Raw genomic sequence first — 19,695 nt, 5'->3', positions numbered from 1 at the left:
CCTATGAGCTATTGGGGTGAAAGTAGCAATGTCCAGTTACCTGTAGAAACATCAGAGGTAAGGAGGGGAGTTTCCACTCCAGTCCGGTGCACAACCAATAGGACTGTTCATCATCTAATTGCTAACCAATCCGAATCCTCCAAAATAATAATTCCAAAATATTCCAAATGAATTTCTTGTGTAGATTTTATTTCTCGTTGGTAATCACACGTAAGATGCAGTCGCATTTAAACAACTTCTTGTGCTGCAGATATGCCCATCCAGGCCTTTTTCTGAGCATGCAATAAATACAACAAACATCCTCGATGACAAAGCTTCTCATACCCAATGCATTTCGGGCCAAAGTTGGCCCTTCGTCAGGGGTTCACTACAAGTAAAAAGAACATGATATTACAGTGCCATCTTAAACAAGCATTTGCAATGCAATAGGTCTCGCATTTACGCGAGTTTGAGCTACTGACATTGCAAATGACATTGCCATTTATTTTTGTTTTCGTTTTTAAAACAAATAAAAGGCATTGTCATTTACAATGCCAGTAGCTTAAACTCGCGTAAATGCGAGACCTATTGCATTGCAAATGCTTGTTTTTTTAATGCCATGGCCCTCCATACTCCTCGCTCTGTGCCCTACATGTCAGTGAGTTCCAGCTAGGCCATCATCCTGGTGCCATCAGGACTGTAACACGTTGAACCTTTCAGAAAGTGATTCGATGTTGTTGCCAATGAAAACTGCACGTGATGACAGTGTAGAAAAAAAATAATCAGTCCACGTTGTTGTAAAAATGCATGCACATATTATGTATGGACAACGCGCTGATAGAGGGTTTATCGTATACGGAGGTGCGTGCTCGTTAAAGTAAACAGTTAAGCCGGAGATCGTTGTCTCTCTGTTCTTGTTGATCTTGGAATCGGTTCAAGTCCGCGGAGCTGGAGTGTACAACCGGTAGGACCTGAAACGCGGTGTTTATCGCGCGCCTGTCGTCGGAAGAGTTTGTGTGCGTGGTCACCAGGGCCGGGCGCCAGCTCCTCGCTCCTCGCGCGCCGCAGCGCCAGCAGGACTGCGGGCAGGGCTCCACGGCGCGTTGGGAGGCGCCCGCCGCCTCACGCAGTCACCTCAACTCCGCAGCCTGCTCGGTGAGTGCCATGGTTCTTGATGTTTCCGTTTGCATGAGGCGCGTTTTGCCTTGTGTCTATGTCGATGCTGTTTTTAAAAAAAAAATATTTCTAGACTGCGCCACAGAGCCCTTCCGAGGCCTGCACCGAAATGTTCTAGTCGCAGCCAAGAGGAAAACTGTTTCCTTATTGGGGCCCGCTGTCCTTTGCCAGGAAACGACACTTGTTCACGTGTGTGATGTGGTTAATCAGGTGTTAGTTATGCCCTGTGGCAATTGGCAGCTACGAAACGTGAGGAATGCTGATGTTTCTGGTTGTGTATAGCTTTTGTTATTTTGACGGAAAGATACACAGCTTGCCTGTGTCAATCGTGTTTGAAGAGCGAAGCGAAGGCTGTTTTGGAAATTACAACTGGGGTGGGGCATATTTACCTCTTTAGGGATAGGGTTATCTCTTTAAAGTGTCTTGTCCGTACTGTTAGTGTTACTGCAGAACTGAAAGCATAAACAAGGCAAGCCTTCTAGGCAGCAGCTGCCAGGTTTTCTGGCGTTCATAGCCAAGTGTCTTATTTGTGCTTCTTACGAGAGCGAAATTTCGTTTTATTGGAACTAATTCCGTGCATATTTGAAATCTCAGAGGTAGAACCAGTGCAGATGTTTTTCATAAGGATGCCAAAATGTTATGACCACAAACTATTTCAGTGTAAGGCTCGCACAGCCAGGGATTCAGTGATTTCCACTGCATCACATGCTCTTTGACCTCACGTGAAATGACATGAAGCTACAACAAGCCGTCTCCGTGGAGAAAGTCAGCAATGAGGTGTGTGCGCGCGCGCGTTAGGCAGCCGGGGTCGGCAGCGGCGGGGTGTGTGCGCGCGCGTGTGTCTGTGTGTGTGTCTGCGCGTCCACAGACCCCGATCGCTGCGCGTGCCCCGATCTGTCTCCCTTGGGAGGCAACTAGGCAACAATAGTACTCGTTGGCGGCAGCGCTTCGCGCTGCAACGCCAGCGAGACCTAAAAAGGAACAAATTGTGCATGTGTCATGTCATATTTAGTTGATTCAGTTCAGCGTTCTCCCTCTAAACATGAAAATGCTTCTACAACGACATTGTTTGATTACATTGTCCCATCAAAGGTAACCACCCTGGTATGTGAACCTTCTGCCCCTGACCTCTTCGCTCGCGCTGTTTAAACTAAACAGGCCTGGAATCTTCCCTTGTACCTTAGTCATTTCAAACAAAGCGGTCACTTTCCCAGCTCATCTTCTCCACTGAAAGCGACGTTTTAAAAACGTTACTTCTGTTCTCCACGCTTGTTGTATTTATTGCATGCTCAGAAAACAGTCCTATTGGTTGTGCACCGGACTGGAGTGGAAACTCCCCTCCTTACCTCTGATGTTTCATATAAATACGGGATGCCAGGGTGGATCCTGTTGTCCTGGTTGCACGCTAGAGAAGATAAAAGCAAGAAACGTTGTATAAATACTGTAAAGTGAAGCTTAAAAAGATTGGTGTGCACTGTAAAACCTTATTTTTGCAGTTACCTGTAGACCCAGAAGGAGTATTTCTTAAAGTCCTGTTACCTGTGATTTTTGAATGGGAATCTTCCGATTTCCTTTCTGTTGGTTTCCCACCCTTTGAGTCTCTCCAGACATGAGACTGGATCCGTAAAACTCATGCAATAACTTCTGTGTGTAGGTAGGTGTGTGACCGGCTTCCATCTTGACTCCCTTCCCCTGTGGACATAGAAATACGATACAGAGCTGCCTTCAGGCACCACCAGCGCACTGACATCAGCTCCTTTTTTCCACACCCGTTAAATCAGATCTGTTCCTTTACTGAGTTTCTTCAAAATTTAAATGGTGGATGTGTGGGTTCAACCAGTGTTGTTTGCCACAAGCACATGACTGCTACAGTTCCACGTGATCTCTGTGATGGTTAGAGTCCAATCGAGATTCCTAGTCTTGAGAAATATGCTCCCAGATGCACCCAAAGGTGGTCAGGGAGGGAGACGATAAACTCTGTCGCCGAACACAAGAAGCAAGGCGATCTTGTTCCCCGTTGTCCATGTCAGACAAGTTGATGTAGAAGAAGCACAAGTGTGGAAAAGTACGCTCTTGGGTGAAGTCTATTAAATGTCATCGCCAGAATCGATTCTAAATCTGGAGCTGCTGCGCCCCAAATTCTGTGGACCATCTTCCACCGTGCTGCAGATTGAGAGCCTTGAGGAGACCATGCTGTGGATTTTCAACTTTGTTCCAGCTCCCCAAACCTGTCGTAGCTCTCAGACACCAGGTGGGGCGGTCCCTTCCTGGTGCTGAATAACCCCCCTTCTGATGTCAGACTGCCTCACCACTGGATCCTCGGCATGCCTCTATGCCTCTGTCGAAGGCCTCTGTCGAAGGCCTCGAAAATGTTACACCTCCATCTCCGTCAGTTCGGACCTGTCGGTGCCAGCCCCAGACTCCTGATCAGTCGTCAGCCAGAGTTTACTCCTGCCTGTTATGTAATCACTAAAGCGCAGCCTTGTGCTGAAGATGGGCCGCTCCTTGTGGTTCCTCTCCCTCAAGGAGAGATGGACGATTTGCTCTGTCCACATTATTCTGATGCTGGTCTTCATCTAGATTAGAGCCAGTGACACTTGTCCCTATTCTGCCCTTGATCCACTACGTGGGCATCTTACGGAGTATAGCCCCTCCTTTGTGGTAGTCACTAAGAAAGCAGCAGAAGTGCTGGACCTACTTCTTCCAAGTGAGGAGACTAGAGCTAACCTACTTACAGAGATGGACCCTCCACTTCTGAGCCTATTTTGCCTTTTGAATCAGAATTTGCTTGACCCAGTTTCAGCTGCCTGATTAAAACCGTCTTCTGGGGGGCGTGGCCGGGCAAGATGGCCAAGCGGTCGTAATCCGTCTTGGCTCCCGGTCCGCGCGCTGTTCAGGAGCTGAAATCGGCGGTCCCCCGGAGTCCCGGGGGCTGAATTTGGCATCATTCAGCGGCGGAAGATGTAGCACGTAGCTGGAGAGCGCTTACCTGCTCCATTAGACGCGGGATCATTCCTGGTGCGACCTTGGAAAGATCTCGAGGACATGAGGCAAAATGGCGGCTGGTGGGCGGCTTTGAGCACCAGACCCTGTTGATGCCCGCGGAAGATGCCGCCTTAAGACCTTGGCCTCTCATCTCATTATCTACACTTGCTGTGAGCCTGGCCCCATTGCGACGAGCGGTGCGCCGTCGCTGCTTTCCCCCGAGGCACGCTCCCGACTGCACTGCTCCACGGCCCGCATGCCTGACCCCAAGATTGCGGCGCCTTAGGGACATCGGCTCCAACTACTTCCAACTGGGCTTGCAAACCCGCGATCGGATGATGCCCAGTAGCGTGTGGAGGGCCCTTGATCTGGCAGCACCCACCCGATCCAGAGGCAGATAATCCTGCGACTCACGCACCTCTTTGCTGCATACTGGACCACATCTCGGCTCACAGGTGATCTTAAAATGGCGCCCTGCCTCCCGTGGTGAAGGTTCTGTATTAGCACCTGCCCACCCTCGACGGGACCTGTAAATGCTGAGGTTAGTGGCTGCCCTCATCTGAATGGATTCCTCGGCTTTCTAGATAAGCTTCCCAGCCCCTGGCCACCCTGCGCCACTTTCTCCTGCGACGATCAGGCTTGCACGCTCCTCCTTCCCCACCACTCTGGGGCTTCACCTTGCGCCTTCTGAAGAAAGCCTTGCCATTTCTTCCAGACCCTTTTCGTAGGACTCTGGTCCAGGCCTTGGTATTGAACAGGCTGGATTATTGTAATGCATTACTGGTTGCTGCCAATGATGCTGCTCTTAACCGTCTGCAAGTGGTACAAAACACCGCTGCACGACTGGTTATGAAAGCTCCTAGCAGATCTGCTTCTATTCCGCTACTCCAGCAATTACACTGGCTGCCAGTGAGGAAGCGTGTGAAGTTCAAACTTTGCTGCTTGACCCACAAAGCACTGTGGGGTCCCGGTCCGCTCTACCTGACTGATAGGCTCCATAGGTATATTCCAAACCGTGATTTGAGGTCTGGATCCAAAGCGTTGCTTCTTGTTCCGAGGATTAAGAGAATACGTTTGGGAGGAAGATCTTTTTCCTACCAAGCTCCTGCGGTATGGAATCAATTGCCTCTCCCTCTCAGACAATGTTCCGACTATCTCGGTTTTAGAAAGGCTCTTAAGACCACTCTCTTCTCAGAATGACCATACTTTACCTCCTTTTGCACTCGGTGTCCAGCGCTGAGAGACCCCTGCGGGGGTGATTCATGCGCTTTATAAACTATAAACTAAACTAAACTAAACTAAACTCCACCTCCTACCCACCACTCCAGGCCTTACAATAACCGGCACGCATGCCACGCCTCGGCCGCCCCGGCACCACACGCTACCAAACAGAGTCCGTGACCACCTTCACAGCAACCAAGGGAGACCCCCTAGGGCCGGTCCGCATGCCGCCCAAGAAGGGGACGACTCGAACATCCACTAAGGTCTCTGACTTCTTCCCGGCCTCAGACAGGCTTCCAGCCCTGCACGCACACGGCGAAACGGCCGCCATGGCTCTCACAAAGGCAGAACTCCTGGTCATGTTTAAAGACTTGAAGTCTGAGCTGCGTACAGATCTTGGCCAGGACATTAAATCATCCATGGAGCAGCTGCGGGCTGATTTGACTGAAAAGCTGACTTCCCTCCAACAAGACGTGGACTCTGTGGGCACCCGAGTGATAGATTTGGAGGCGCATTCTCAAGATCAAGAAAAACTCACATCAGAACTCCGAGATGAGGTTCGATCGCTCCGTGACCAGGTACTCCAGTCGCAACTTAAGACAGAAGACCTTGAGAATAGGGCTCGGAGGGAGAACATACGTATTAAGGACCCGGAGGGGCCCGACCTGGGAGCCTTCCTGGAAGGTCTCTTCGCAGAAACCTTGAGTCCCCAATCCCTCAAAATAAAACTCAAACGGGTCCACCGAGTGGGGGCTTTGCAACCTGGCGAAAAGAGGAGGCCCGAGACATTTTAGCGAAATTCCACTCCTTTAAAGTCAAAGAGGCGGTCCTCGTAGCGGCTAGGTCGAAGGGAGCCATCTCGTTTCAAAATCATTCCTGTACGATCTACCAGGACCTAGCGCCAGCCACTCTAGCACAGAGGCAGCTGTTCAGACCAATCACCTCCAAACTACGAGATGATAAGATCAGGTATCGATGGACTTTTCCGTTTGGACTCAGTTTCGAAATCCATAATAAACAGCGCCATATTTCTGACCTGCAGGAAGGCTTGGATCTTCTTGGTCTCTCCACTGAGAACAACGACTCTACCCAGGACAAGACCAGTGATCTTCACAGGACCGTGCCAAACGCATCTGCGTGATCGGTGGACTCGCGTAGAGGCCGCAAATGAATTCTCGACGAGTGCCTTATGGAACTGTATCATCTCTCTGGCTCGAGGGCCCTAAACCTAGCAACACCATGACCATTGGATGCTGCTCTGGACACGATGGGGGAATGTGGCGTTATCTCACTGCTACTGGCTGCCTTACCCTTCTTGAACATGTTAACGTTTGCTGCCACTCAGGATATCCTACACCCTGCACCACGATTATGACCGGGGACGGTGGACTCTCCCCTTGATGGTGTCGGGTACGCGTTGTTATTTGCTCCATTTGTATGTACTATCTAATTCCTCTTTCTCAAAGTCAGTCTTTACTTTATTGATGCGGGCACATGGGAATAGGACTAACTTCCAACAGGTGGAGGCTCGCCCTAGCGATAACTTATTAGCGCCTCGCAGTCGCTTCTCCGCTGATCCTATTTGCACTGCTCCGGGATGGGTGCGGACGGGGACCTCGGACCCGTCACCTTCCCGTACTCCTGTGGGGTTTCACTACCCCTAACAGGGCACTGACTAAGCTTTTTGAATTCTTTTTAAAATGGTTCAGATTTAGTTTCCTTCTCTTGGGGTTTGAAGGGAAGGGGTGGGTGGGTGATGGTGGCAGCTTTTTAACACCTTGTATAGATAGGTTTACAGATTGCACAGTAATTTTTCACTTCATTAGAGGGGGGTGGTCCAGCCCTTGGGGACAACTGATGGTTCGGGTCAAGTCAGGTATGGCGGGGCTCTCATTGAGATGTTGTTTTACCTTCTAACACTATGACAATTACCATTGGCACTTGGAATGTTAAGGGCCTTAACTCCCCACAGAAATGCCAAAAGGTATGGAAGTATATGATTGATCACCACCTAGATGTGGTGGCCCTCCAGGAAACACATTTAGCTAGATCTGAGGACACACGGCTTCGACACAAACACTACCCACTGATTTATAGATCCTCAGCACAAACGAAACATAGGGGGGTTGCACTCTTATTCCGTTCCTCCACCAAATTCCAACCATTGGATATACAACGCAACAAGGATGGCCGCTGGATCATGGTAAAGGGTCGCTTAATGGGGAAACTGTGCACCTTTGCAGTGGTATATGCCCCCAATACTGGCCAGACTTCCTTCCTACACACTCTCCTGGGGAAACTATTGGGACTTTATAGAGGGGCCTGCTAGTACTCATGGGCGACTTCAATTTAACTTGGCAGAGGGACTTAGACAGCACCCACCCACAATGCTCCGAAATGGGTTCTTTCTCCAAGGCCATACGACAACAACTTAATGACATGGGACTTTTAGATTCATGGTGTACTTTATATCCTAACTCTCGAGACTACACATTCTACTCGCATGTGCATCGCACGTATTCACGCCTTGATTACATCTTTATCAGCCAACCACTCCTAGGCGACCTACAAGAAGCTAAAATATTCCCTCTCTCAATATCAGATCACAGTCTCCTAGCAGTCTCTATGTCCTGGAGGGTAAACTCTTCTGCTTCTCCCAGATGGTACTTCCCGACTGCGCTTACGTGGGATAAGGAATCCTGCACTAAACTAAGGGAAGCCATCACTGAATTTTTTGACATTAACAAATCAGAGGACACATCAGAACTTACCACCTGGGACGCCTTTAAGGCGGTCTTTCGGGGGACATGCATTTCCCTTAATTCTGCATTAAATTCACAACGCACCAAAGAAAGGGAACTGTTGGAGACAGAACTGGCCTCCACTGAACAAGCTCATAAACTGAACCCCACTAGGCAATCCCTCCGCAATTTGACAGCGCTTAGGGGTAAACTCAGAGCCATATACAACAACAGGGCAGAGTTTACACTACTGAAACTACGTCACTTATCCTATTCTCAGGGCAACAAGATTGGCAAACACCTTGCTAGGCAACTCAAGGATAAACGAGTAAGGGAGTACATTGGCGGTATCCGGGGATCACATGGAGCCCTCACCCATAGTGGCGAGGAAAAAGCGGAGCTCTTCGGATCCTTTTACAAAACCCTCTACACTGGGGACCACTTAGATCCCGACGCCCAACGGGCTTACCTCCACACCCTTCAACTCCCACAAGTCTCCCCAGAATGGAATGAGCTACTTTCTGCCCCTATCACCTCCGAGGACGTTGCCTCTGCTATTAAGGCTCTCAAACTTCATAAGGCTCCAGGTCCAGATGGGTATACCGCTCTATTTTACAAAACTTTTGCCCCTGATATTACTCCGCATCTTACACAGCTCTTTAATAAAATGGCGGAGGAAGGCGCAATCACCGGCTCCTTATCGGAAGCAATGATAACTGTTATACCCAAGCCGGGAAAGGGTCCCGAGGCTTGCGCCTCTTACAGGCCTATCGCGCTGCTTAATCTCGACGCAAAACTATACTCCTCCATTTTAGCTAAACGGCTGAACGGTCTTATGCCTGATTTCATACATCCAGATTAATCGGGATTTATTAAGGGTCGCCAAACACACGATAACACCCGTCGCATTGTACTCTTAATCGAGCAGGCCAATAGACGTCGGATTCCCGTTATCTTATTTGGGTTGGACGCGGAGAAATCTTCCGACAGGGTAGACTGGCCGTTCCTTTACCACACCCTCACAGCCTTCGGCTCTGCACCCAAATTCCTCACTATGATTCAGGCTAATTACCTTCAACCCCACTCTAAGGTGATGGTCAACGGTGTGCAGTCGACCTCCTTCTTACACTCCAGAGGTACCAGACAGGGATGCCCCCTCTCCCCCCTTCTTTTTGCCCTTAGTATCGAACCCCTAGCAGCAGCAATTAGAGCAAACCCTGTAATCCAGGGTATCCCCTTGATGGGGGAACAACACAAAATCTCCCTTTTCACTGACGATGTCCTATTATCCCTCGCAGACCCAGCCACGTCCCTCCCACCCCTACAGTTGGAACTAGTTTGGTTTGAAGCAGTAGCAGGCTTTAAAGTAAATCTAGGCAAGTCGTTTATCCTTAATCCCACTCTCCCGCCAGCGGAATTACGTAGGCTCCAACCTCTCAAGCCCCTCCAATGGACCACCTCCTCTATGCAATACTTGGGCGTCCAGATCACACCAAAAGTGGAAGGACTCTATACTGCCAACTTCCCCCCCCATACTCGTGCGTATCCAAGCAGAGCTCAATAAATGGAAACCCCTCTTCCTGACCTGGTTGGGCCGAATTCACACCATAAAGATGACTCTTCTCCCCAAGCTCCTTTATTTATTTCAAGCTCTGCCCATTGAACTGGTGAGGGACTTCTTTCAGCGCGTTAAAACCATGATCTTGAACTTCGTATAGCAGGGGAGGTGGACGCGCTTCTCATTTTCGATACTTCGTCACTTCAGAGGGGAGGGTGGGGTCGGACTTCCAGATATTCATTTATACTATAAGGCCGCCCAACTACGTGTTCTGATCGAATGGTCGAAGCATGAGTCTGATAAACACTGGTTACATATGGATGGCAGTGTGACTAGACGGACCATATGGGACTTGATTTGGCGCTTTTATTTATTTCAAGCTCTGCCCATTGAACTGGAGAGGGACTTCTTTCAGCGCGTTAAAACCATGATCTTGAACTTCATATGGCAGGGGAGGCAGACGCGCTTCTCATTTTCGATACTTCGTCACTTCAGAGGGGAGGGTGGGGTCGGACTTCCAGATATTCATTTATACTAAAAGGCCGCCCAACTACGTGTTCTGATCGAATGGTCGAAGCATGAGTCTGATAAACAATGGTTACATATGAATCGCAGTGTGACTGGACGGAGCATATGGGACTTGATCTGGCGCCCTAAACACGACAGACCCAAGAACACCTACATTCGCACTCCTACACGCACAACCCTCAAGGTATGGGATTCGGTGGCAAGTGACGAGCGATGGACCTCTTTTCCCTCCCCTTTCACGCCGCTACATTTTAACCCTGCATTCCCCCCAGGTTTACAGGTGGGTCCATTTGATGCTTGCGGGAGGGAGGATGTTTAGCCCTAACACACCTCTTCCATAACTTTGACCCCCTTACTTTTGACAGCTGCAAAAGAGAATACAACCTACAGAACACAGAAAGATATCGCTATAACCAATTACTGCCCTGGGCCCTCACACCACAAGTCCGAGAGGCGGCCACTCGTCCCCTTACAAAATTTGAATTTTTTCTCACTAAGGCTACCTCCATGAAAGGCGCAATTTCCTTTATCTATAAGTTTCTCCTTACCACTATACTCTCCCCACGACCACGCTATGTGTCCATGTGGGAGGGTATCCTACAACGAGGCATCTCAGATGAGGAATGGTCCCATTTATGGTCTGACATCACGAAGTTCAACCACTCCATAGACCTTAGGGAGGCACACCTTAAGACCATGATGGACTGGTACCCCCATCCCGCCAAACTACGACAGATTTTCCCCTATTCATCTGATAGATGCTGGAGGGGGTGTAGGCTACTCATTTTGTGTTCACTGCTCCACAGTTAGAAGCTGTTGTAATACAACTGTAGTACTTTTTGTATAACACCCTCGGACTAGAAGGAAACCAGAGCGAACTATCACGAAGGACAATGGGACATTCTTGGCTTTGTTTGCTGAATTGTGCAGAGCGCAGAGACTTACCCTAAGCCCAGTTACGTTAGAGACTGTACCCCTTAATTGTGCACTACATTAAGATTGGGTTAGGGACTAGCTCTGATGATGTGTATGACTCTTCAGTCTCAGTCCTGTAACAATTCTTTAACGTCATTCCTGTGAAGAATATGATGGTAAAGTTATATGATGTACTATGTCAAAACTCAATAAAAATATGTTTGACAAAAAACCCTTCTTCTGTTCCAGCTGCTAGCTCCCAGAAGTCATAGGCTGGCTTCAAGGCTCGGTCTGGCATATCACCCTACACCTGAGAGCCTTTTTCTGCAAGACTCAACTTGCAAACTTAATACAAACCCCTTCACGTCTACTCCTCTAGACAGAGCTGAAACATATTGATGTGATGGGCAAGGTCTTCTCTTCTGGAAGACTTGTGCTGCACTTTTTGAATGTTTCTTAACTCGCTTTTCACGTGGAAGCAGTGTAACTGGTTACGGTACAGGGAGATTGAGGTATGTTTGGGGAGATTGAACAGAATCTGGTCAGGGGTCGACACCAAACAGCAGGACCCTAGTTTCCTCTGGGTTACATTGGAAAAAGTTGGTTTTAAATCATCCAATCACTGCTATCACGGCTTTCATTTTTCAACAGTCTGCTTTTCCTCGTTCCCATTGGGGGGCCATCCCATTCTATGTTCATCTCACTCTCAATTTCCCCAGTTTTCTCAACTCTCGGCTTTCTCCCTTGGTTCCCCAACTGTCTCCTCCTTTCCCGCTTACCCTTCTTGGTTTGCTTTTCCTTCTTTCTACCTGTCTTCCTTGGTTCTACCCTCTCTCTCAATCTGCTCTTCTTTGCTTTTTCCCTGCCTTTCTGCGCCCGTTAAGGTGTTTACACACAGAAACCCATATCAGTTAGGGAGATGAGCCTGCTGACCCGTGTGGGGTTCCGTCCTACTGTGCTTGCTTTGGTCTGAACCTGCTCATTGAAACTGTGTGCTATGGCAGTTCTTCTGTCATTTGTCTCACAAAGAGTAGCTTGATTAAAAAAAAATAATGAGAACGAACTCTGCCCAGGCCTACTATAAACACTGTTTAGACCAACTAGTCAAACTGTAGATGCAGGAGCTCTTGACAGACCCAGGTCCATGCATGAGCAACCCACCCAGTCCTAGTTTTAGCATTGTAGGACTCTTGATTTTATAATGGCATCAACACGACTACAAGTTCCAGAATGCAAAGAAAAACCTAAACTGGATGAACTATTTACATTTGGACCTGGAAGCTTGAGAGCGCCGAGTGGTGCAGGTAATGAAAATAATGCAAAAACAACAAGGTGATGGATGGAATGCTTAAATTCATCTCAGGCAATGGCTCGGGCCACAATCCAACTCATTGAATTTCACCCACCATGCCACCTCAGTTTGGACCCAGCCATATGAAAAACAGCCTTAACCCTGTTCCTCATGGAAACAATCCAACCCAAAGTGGAACACAGGCAACCGAGAATCGGTTTCCCCTTGGTATGGGCTCTTCAGCCGGGTTTAGCTTGCCTCCAGTGGCACAGTGAGCCCGGGATCCATGTCTGGGGATATCCAGCACACTTAGGGCACTAAATTAGAAAAAACAGCAAGGTAATGAAGGAAATGGGGGCAAGATGGCGGCTGCGTGAGTGGTGCGAAGGTCACTCCCTGATCACTCTGGAAATCGAGCGGCATAACGAGCTGCTAGTGCCCCGCTGAGCCTCGGGAATTGCGGGGGATTGTAGCATGAAACCCCCCTCTGTTGTGAATGATTAGCCTTTTAGGCTTAAGTAACTTTCTGCAACGCGCGGCGGAACTCCGTTTCCGCATTGCATGCAGCCGAGCGTACCTGGGTGCTTGGTGGGCATGGTTGGCTGACAAGCTGCTGGGGAGAACGCAAGTCCGTGCAGGATGGCTCCACGGAGAGCTTCACCAAAGGAGGGAGCCGCTGGCGTGAAAGGGGCTGTGGTGCCCAAGAAACTGCCTTCTGTAAAGGAGCCTGATGCGGCTGTCGCACCACCTCAGAACAACGCAGAGAAGACTATGAGCAGGAAAGGGACTCCTGATCTGGATTGACATCTGCCAGAGGGGGGTGCACTGAAAAAGACCCCCACCGGTCCTGGGATGTTTGCAGGCAAACCGGTAAGCGGGAAACAGAGCAAACAGCCAAACCCACTGTTGGAGAGAATCCCTAGCTCAGGCATTGGCTCCGGGATTGTATCTGTTTCTGCCACTGCTATTAATAAAAACTGCAACATTGTAGCTACTCCAGTGGAGTTGGTGACACAGGACCCCCTCATTGCCAGAGAGACTGACAGTGTTCATAATATTCCAGTTGTTGCCGTTATTCAAACATCGGGTTCAGATGCAGCACTTTTCAGTAAAGAACAGCTGGGGGGGCAGATCTAATGATGACTCTCAGCGAGGGCGACCGTGATCCCCAAGAGATAGGAGATATGGTGCCAGGCACTCCAGACGGGAATCAGATTTAAATAATGCTACTGACCCTGCTAAGGAGGGCCGCTAATCAACCTAGAAAGAAAACCCTTGTGGGCACTTGGCATAGAAGTTCTCACTCAGACTTCAATGACCATCTTCAATGGGACTATTCTACTACCAATCTGGAGGCGGAGAGGGGGCAGGGTCAGGATTTCTGGAGGAAAACTCCAGTGTCGCGGATAAAAAAATGGAGCCTGTTCCCTCAATCAGTTTAATATACTCAACTCTTAAGGCAATGCAAATTGAGGCTCAGCAGGAGCATAAAAGGGCACAATTGGCGACTAGGAAAATTCAGGGCGCTATCCGTAAGACAACTAAAGCCTGCTCAGAGGTGGTAGCAAGAACGACTGCCCTGGAAGAGGGCGTAGTAGGATTGGAGGCTGGTTTGGAAAGCACTGAGCAAAAAACATCTGCTAACGATGCAAGAATGATGGATATTCTCTGGAAATTGGAGGAATCCGAAAATAGGCAGTGAAGGAACAATTTACGCTTGTTCGGCATCGAAGAAAAAGCAGAGGGGAGCGACGTGCGTGGCTATGTCCTAAAGCTCTTTAAATCGGCTTTTCCAGAATTATCTCATTGGAACTGGGAAGCAGAGATTCAGCGTGTACACAGATTCCCCCTAATGGTTAAAAGCAATCCTGGCCTCAACCCAAAACCCCGAGCAATTTTAATATTCTTTGGTAACTTTTTATTGCGGCAAGCGATATTTGAAAAGGCTAGACCAGACGCCAAAAAATTTGCAGCGGAGCAGACTGTTTTTTGTCCGGCCTGACTTCTGCCACACTACTGTGGAAAGAAAGTGGCGTCTGCGGCAGCTGATCAGCCCTTTCCAAAAACTCAGATGTGAAGTTTATTTGATGAATCCTGCCCGGTTGAAAGTGATTTATCAGGGGCGGGTTAGGGTATTTACATCTGAGATCCAGGCTGAGAATTGCCTAAAGGAGTTAACTGATGGCTGATTGAGTCTGAGACTTTTGGGACTTCCTTTTCTTTTCCCTTCTTTTTCAAGGGGGGTGCTAGATGTAACTAAGGATCGGCTGTCGATGGGAAATGTGTAATTAGCGGTGTATGTTTTTTTTTCTTTTTGTGAATCTCGAGGTTCCGGGCGGGGTTCAGCTGCTCGTATATCACTGATTGGGGTTTGTTTTTTTTGTATGGTAGGTTGGGGAGTAACATGGGGCGCACATCAACGCAGGAGGCATCACAAGGGTCTGAGGACCTTTTTTGCCCAACTAAGGGGTGTGGTTGGGGATGGGGGGCTTGGGGAGGTGGATCCTACTAGGGACAGATGGAATCTCTAGGGGTATAGGTATATATTTGCTGGGGTATGCTATTTTTTCTTATGATGCTCAGAGTTATATTGTACTTGGTTCTGTTCACTATATACAATGGGGTGTGTTAGGATAGCTTCTGTTTACATTTGTGGACTTAATGATCCAGCCAAACGACGTAGGATAAGGGAAGACATTCGAATCTTGAGGGCAGATATCATCTGCCTCCAAGAAACACACGTAGAAGCCAGTAGGAATAAAATCATGGAGCTGGACAGGTTTCAACTGATTTTGTGGTCCAAACAGGAGGTTAAGACAAAAGGTGTGGCTATATTTGCACGTCGGGGTATGGCAAACTTTACTCACTCCATCTCTGATAAATATAGGAGGTGGGCAATCACGCAATGTACTATTGACAGCAGTATGTTTACATTATGCTCTATTTAAGGACCGGTACTAGACAACCCTGAAATGTATAATTGGCTGGGTTTAGAACTGGTGGGTTGGCCTTCCCCGATCATACTCTGTGGGGACTTTAATATCAATCTGGGTTGTGCGATATCCATTCATCCAGAAATAGTGTATCAAGGGCGGAAACCGAAAGATTTTAGATCTCTTAGTCAACTGAAAGAGCTGCATGGGTTGGTAGACATCTTGGCACAAGCTCAAGGGAATGATCCAGGGTTTACCTATTTTTCGGCTCCGCTTAGGTCACACGCGAGGTTGGATTCTTTTTTTATTTCTCACTGTTTGGTGCAGGGCAGCAAAATTACAAAATTCCCCAGGGTAATGTCTGACCATAACCCTCTGGTATTGGAAGTGAACATTAAAAGGCAGAAACAAGCAACTAGTTGGACCTTCAACAGGGCACTATTAAGCGACAATTCCTATATAGAACATATGGATATGTGGATCATTAGGTTTCTCAATGAAAACAGGGGAAGTACGGACATTCAAAATGTTTGGGATACTTTGAAAGCTGGGATTAGGGGCGAGACCACACAGTTTGGATGGGAGTCGCAGAAAAAAGAGAGGAATAGGACCAAGGAACTGTATGATACACTGGCCAAAGCTGAGAATCACTTGGTGAAGGCTCGATCAGAGGGAGGGGATGCCGAATTGGCTCAAACTGGGATCTTAATTGCCAAATCCGCTGTAACGGAGATTTCATTTGCCAAATCTGCGGGCAGATATCTGGCTTGGCGGTCCAAGCTCTAAGAGAGCAATGAAAGGGTGGGCCATATGCTAGCGTTGCGGATTAGAAAAATTGAAGCACAAAATTGGATTACAGGCATTACAGATCCAGACATAGGTTTAGTAACTGACCCAGGGAAATTCTTTTGGTGTTTCAAAAATTCTATCAGAAGCTGTATTCTGAAGATATACGTGATAATTGCAGGATACAAGGGGAAATTAAGAGATATCTGGAAGAGGTCAGAGTAGATCCATTATCTCCTACAGACCGGGATACTCTGGATGCTCCGATCAGCCTGGGAGAAATAACCCGGGCACTAGACTCATTACCATCAGGTAAAGCAGTTGGCCCTGATCTTCTTCCAGGCACATTTTTTAAGATCTTTTGGACACAGTTGGCATCTATAATGCTGGAAATGTTTCGCATAGTTCAGAGTGGAGATACACCCCCAGCGTCATGGCGGAATGCTAAGATGGTTGTATTTTTGAAAAGAGGGAAAGTGGCGACTGATCCGGGGGCATATCGGCCTATCACATTAATAAACAGTGATATTAAGATTTATTCTAAGATTTTTGCAAATAGATTGGCCTTAGTCATAAAAAAGATGGTATCTCCACAACAGCACGGTTTTGTTCCTGGTCGTGAAACTATAGATCATATACGACGGGTCATACCATTATTTGACTACACCAAGGTTTTTTATGGGCTTCCTTGAAGGATTATGGGATTGGGGATGGGTTTTTAAAAGCAATTCAAAATATGTATAAACTTCCAGTTGCTAAAATTGCTCTAATGGGGGACCAGTCTGGGAAGATCAATATAATGCGTGGAACGAGACAAGGATGTCCGTGCTCCCCCTTATTATTTGCCATCTATATTGATTCTCTAATTAGGAAGATTCAGGAGAATCAATTAATACAACCTATCTGTGCTAGAGGGGGAGACGTAAACATTTTGGGTTATGCAGACGACCTAGCTATTACAACAGCTGCTCCCCGTCAGGCGTTAGAAGAAATAATTACTTTAACATCACAATTTGGCAAGATATCGGGATATCATCTGAATGATAGCAAAACTCAAATTGTTGCTAATGACAAGGTCACATTAGTTGATCATCGGATAGTCTCAAGTGCCAGATACCTCGGTATAGAAATAAGTTCCAAACCCGAAGATATTGTGTATTTTAACCTTAGGCCAATACTCCAGAAAATTAACTCGGATTCCCGCAGAATGAATAATTTACATTTAACATTAGTCGGGAGAAATAACGTTTTAAAAATGATCTTCCTGCCCAAAATGTTATACTGCTTCAGAGCAATCCTGTTAGATATACATAAAGTTTGGTTTATAAAGCTAGATCAGCTTGTTTCATGGTTCCTGTGGGCTGGGCAGTGCCCTAGAAGGGCTCCTAGATATATGACTCTACCTTGAGACAGGGGCGGTTGGTCCGTCCCTAATTTTCAAATCTATTACTGGGTAACCATGCTGAAATAGATGGGGGAGTTGCTAAATGGGGCGAATTTGGGATGCTCCGAGATTTCAATCTATCACCTAATTTATGGGGTAGAAGCAAGAGGACTTCTTTTGCGTTATATAGATTTTGCCTATTACAAGAGGGTTACATTCAAGGTTCTATTAGGTGCCTACAGGGTTTGGACCACGATCAGGAAAAAGTTCGGGATTGGGCGGGTTCATCTATATTCTCCTTTATTTAATAATACCCTACTCCCGGCAATATTTCAAGATGTCTATTTTAGGAATTGGGTCGAGAAAGGTATTCAGTGCATAGGAGATCTTATACTGAATGCTGAAATGCTTACTTTTGAGGCTATCAAAGAAAAATTCGGGATTGAGAATAAATATTTTTTCAAATATTTACCGATAAGGGATTTTCTCGCCAAAAGACTCATTAATCGAGACCGAATTCCTTTATTGGATTTAATTATTGGCGGCCAATCCATAACATCTGCTTTATATAAACTTATTAATGAGAAGATGGGGGATGATTTGGCCAAGCACTTCGAGAGATGGCAAACTAGCCTACAGGCTGGGCAAGGTGAGTGTGAAGACTTCCTTCTGTTCAGCCAAACTACATGTATCTCCGCCAATCTGCAGTTACAATGCTTTAAGACTTGGTGTAATTTATATATTACTCCGGCGCGTATCCACCGATGGGGTGGGACTTCGGGGATACACTGCCCCCGGTGCGGGTTGTTGGCTGCAGATAGCATTCATATGCTTGCCACCTGTTCCGGTCTTTCTCAATTGGTGGTTAAAGTGGAGCAGTGCTTGGAATCTATATTGGGCTATGTCGTATTACTTACCCCACAGGTTATTATGTTAGGGATTTCCAATCAAGAAATGGAGGAAGCAGATCGGAAAATGGTGTACATAGCAATGGCAGTTTTTCGGCTCTGTCTGGACACGGTTTGGCTTGACCCAAACCCTCCCTCGATACATGTTCAGTTCAGTAAACTATTATTTATATATAATTGGGAGATATCTGTATTTAGAAGGGGGAGTAGGGCTAGAGCCAAAGGCGAAAAGATCTGGAACTCTTTAACTAAATGGTTGAACAAGGATTAATTGTCAATATGATTGGCTGTACCCCTAGTTTGTTTTGTCAGTGTTAGTCGCTGTTTTATACGTTTTTGCTTTTCTCTTTCTTATGTAGGGATCTACCGTGGGTGGGGCGGTGGGTGGGTTAAATAACCAGGGGGAAAAATGTTTGCCTCAGCTATGGGTTTGTCTTTTCTTTTTTTAATGTGACTATATGTTACACTGATTTGTTTGTTTTCTGTATCTGATGTCCAAATAAAAAAAATAATAATAAAATTAAAAAAAGGTAATGCCATCCCAGTTTTGACCCAGCCATATGCAAATCAGTCTTGACCCTGTTCCTCATGGGAACAGTCCAGCCCGAACTGCCAGGCCAGGTCCTCCTCGAACCAGAACACAAGCAACCCAGGACCAGTTTTGTCATTCTTATAGGCCCATCAGCCAGGTATAGCTTGTTTCCCAACCATAGTTGAAGTGCTGCTCCTTACACTTGATTTGCCGCCTCCACAAAGGAGAACACATGCCCTCCATTCCCTCTTCATCCTGGGCTCATCATGGACTCAGACGAGGATTAGGATGTGGGTAATGAGTTTGCTCAGTCCTACCATGAAGACAACTGGAATTATGGCTAGTAGGAGACCAGTGGTCTCCATACCTCACCTGAAATGTGTCTTCTCTCAGATTTTCTCTCACTCCCTGGTCCAGCCACTGAGGAATTTGCTTCCTACTCCATGGTCATGCGTAGAGCGGCTGAAGTCCTTGATCTCTAGCTCCCCACTTTGGAAGTCAAATCAAATGTTTTGATAAAAGTCATGCAGTCGTGGTAATCATCCTCAGAGCCTCTTCTTCCATTTAATGAGTCACTAATGGATACCTTATTATGAGCTGGCCAAATCTAGCTGCCCTGCCCCGGACGATCGTGCTTTCCGGTCACACTAGCCCTCCCCTGAAAGTTTTGTATGACAGGAGTCCACAAGCAGATCTAACCCCAACACCTTTCCTCCGACCTGTCCTTGCCCAAGTCATTCAAGAATGTTGTGATGCAG

The 19,695-nt window shown here is 47.3% G+C and overlaps 1 protein-coding gene across 1 annotated transcript in view; it reads left to right on the top strand.

The window, feature by feature from the left end:
- The window catches only part of LOC146869802 (uncharacterized), a 508,722-nt gene that overhangs the window by 136,315 nt on the left and 352,712 nt on the right, over positions 1-19,695 (top strand). The window lies entirely within an intron of this gene.

This window comes from Triturus cristatus, chromosome 1_1 (genome assembly GCF_964204655.1).
Source record: "Triturus cristatus chromosome 1_1, aTriCri1.1, whole genome shotgun sequence".
Lineage (NCBI taxonomy): Eukaryota > Metazoa > Chordata > Amphibia > Caudata > Salamandridae > Triturus > Triturus cristatus.
Note: the sequence above shows the minus strand (reverse complement) of the source record. Positions and strands in the feature narration are given on the sequence as shown.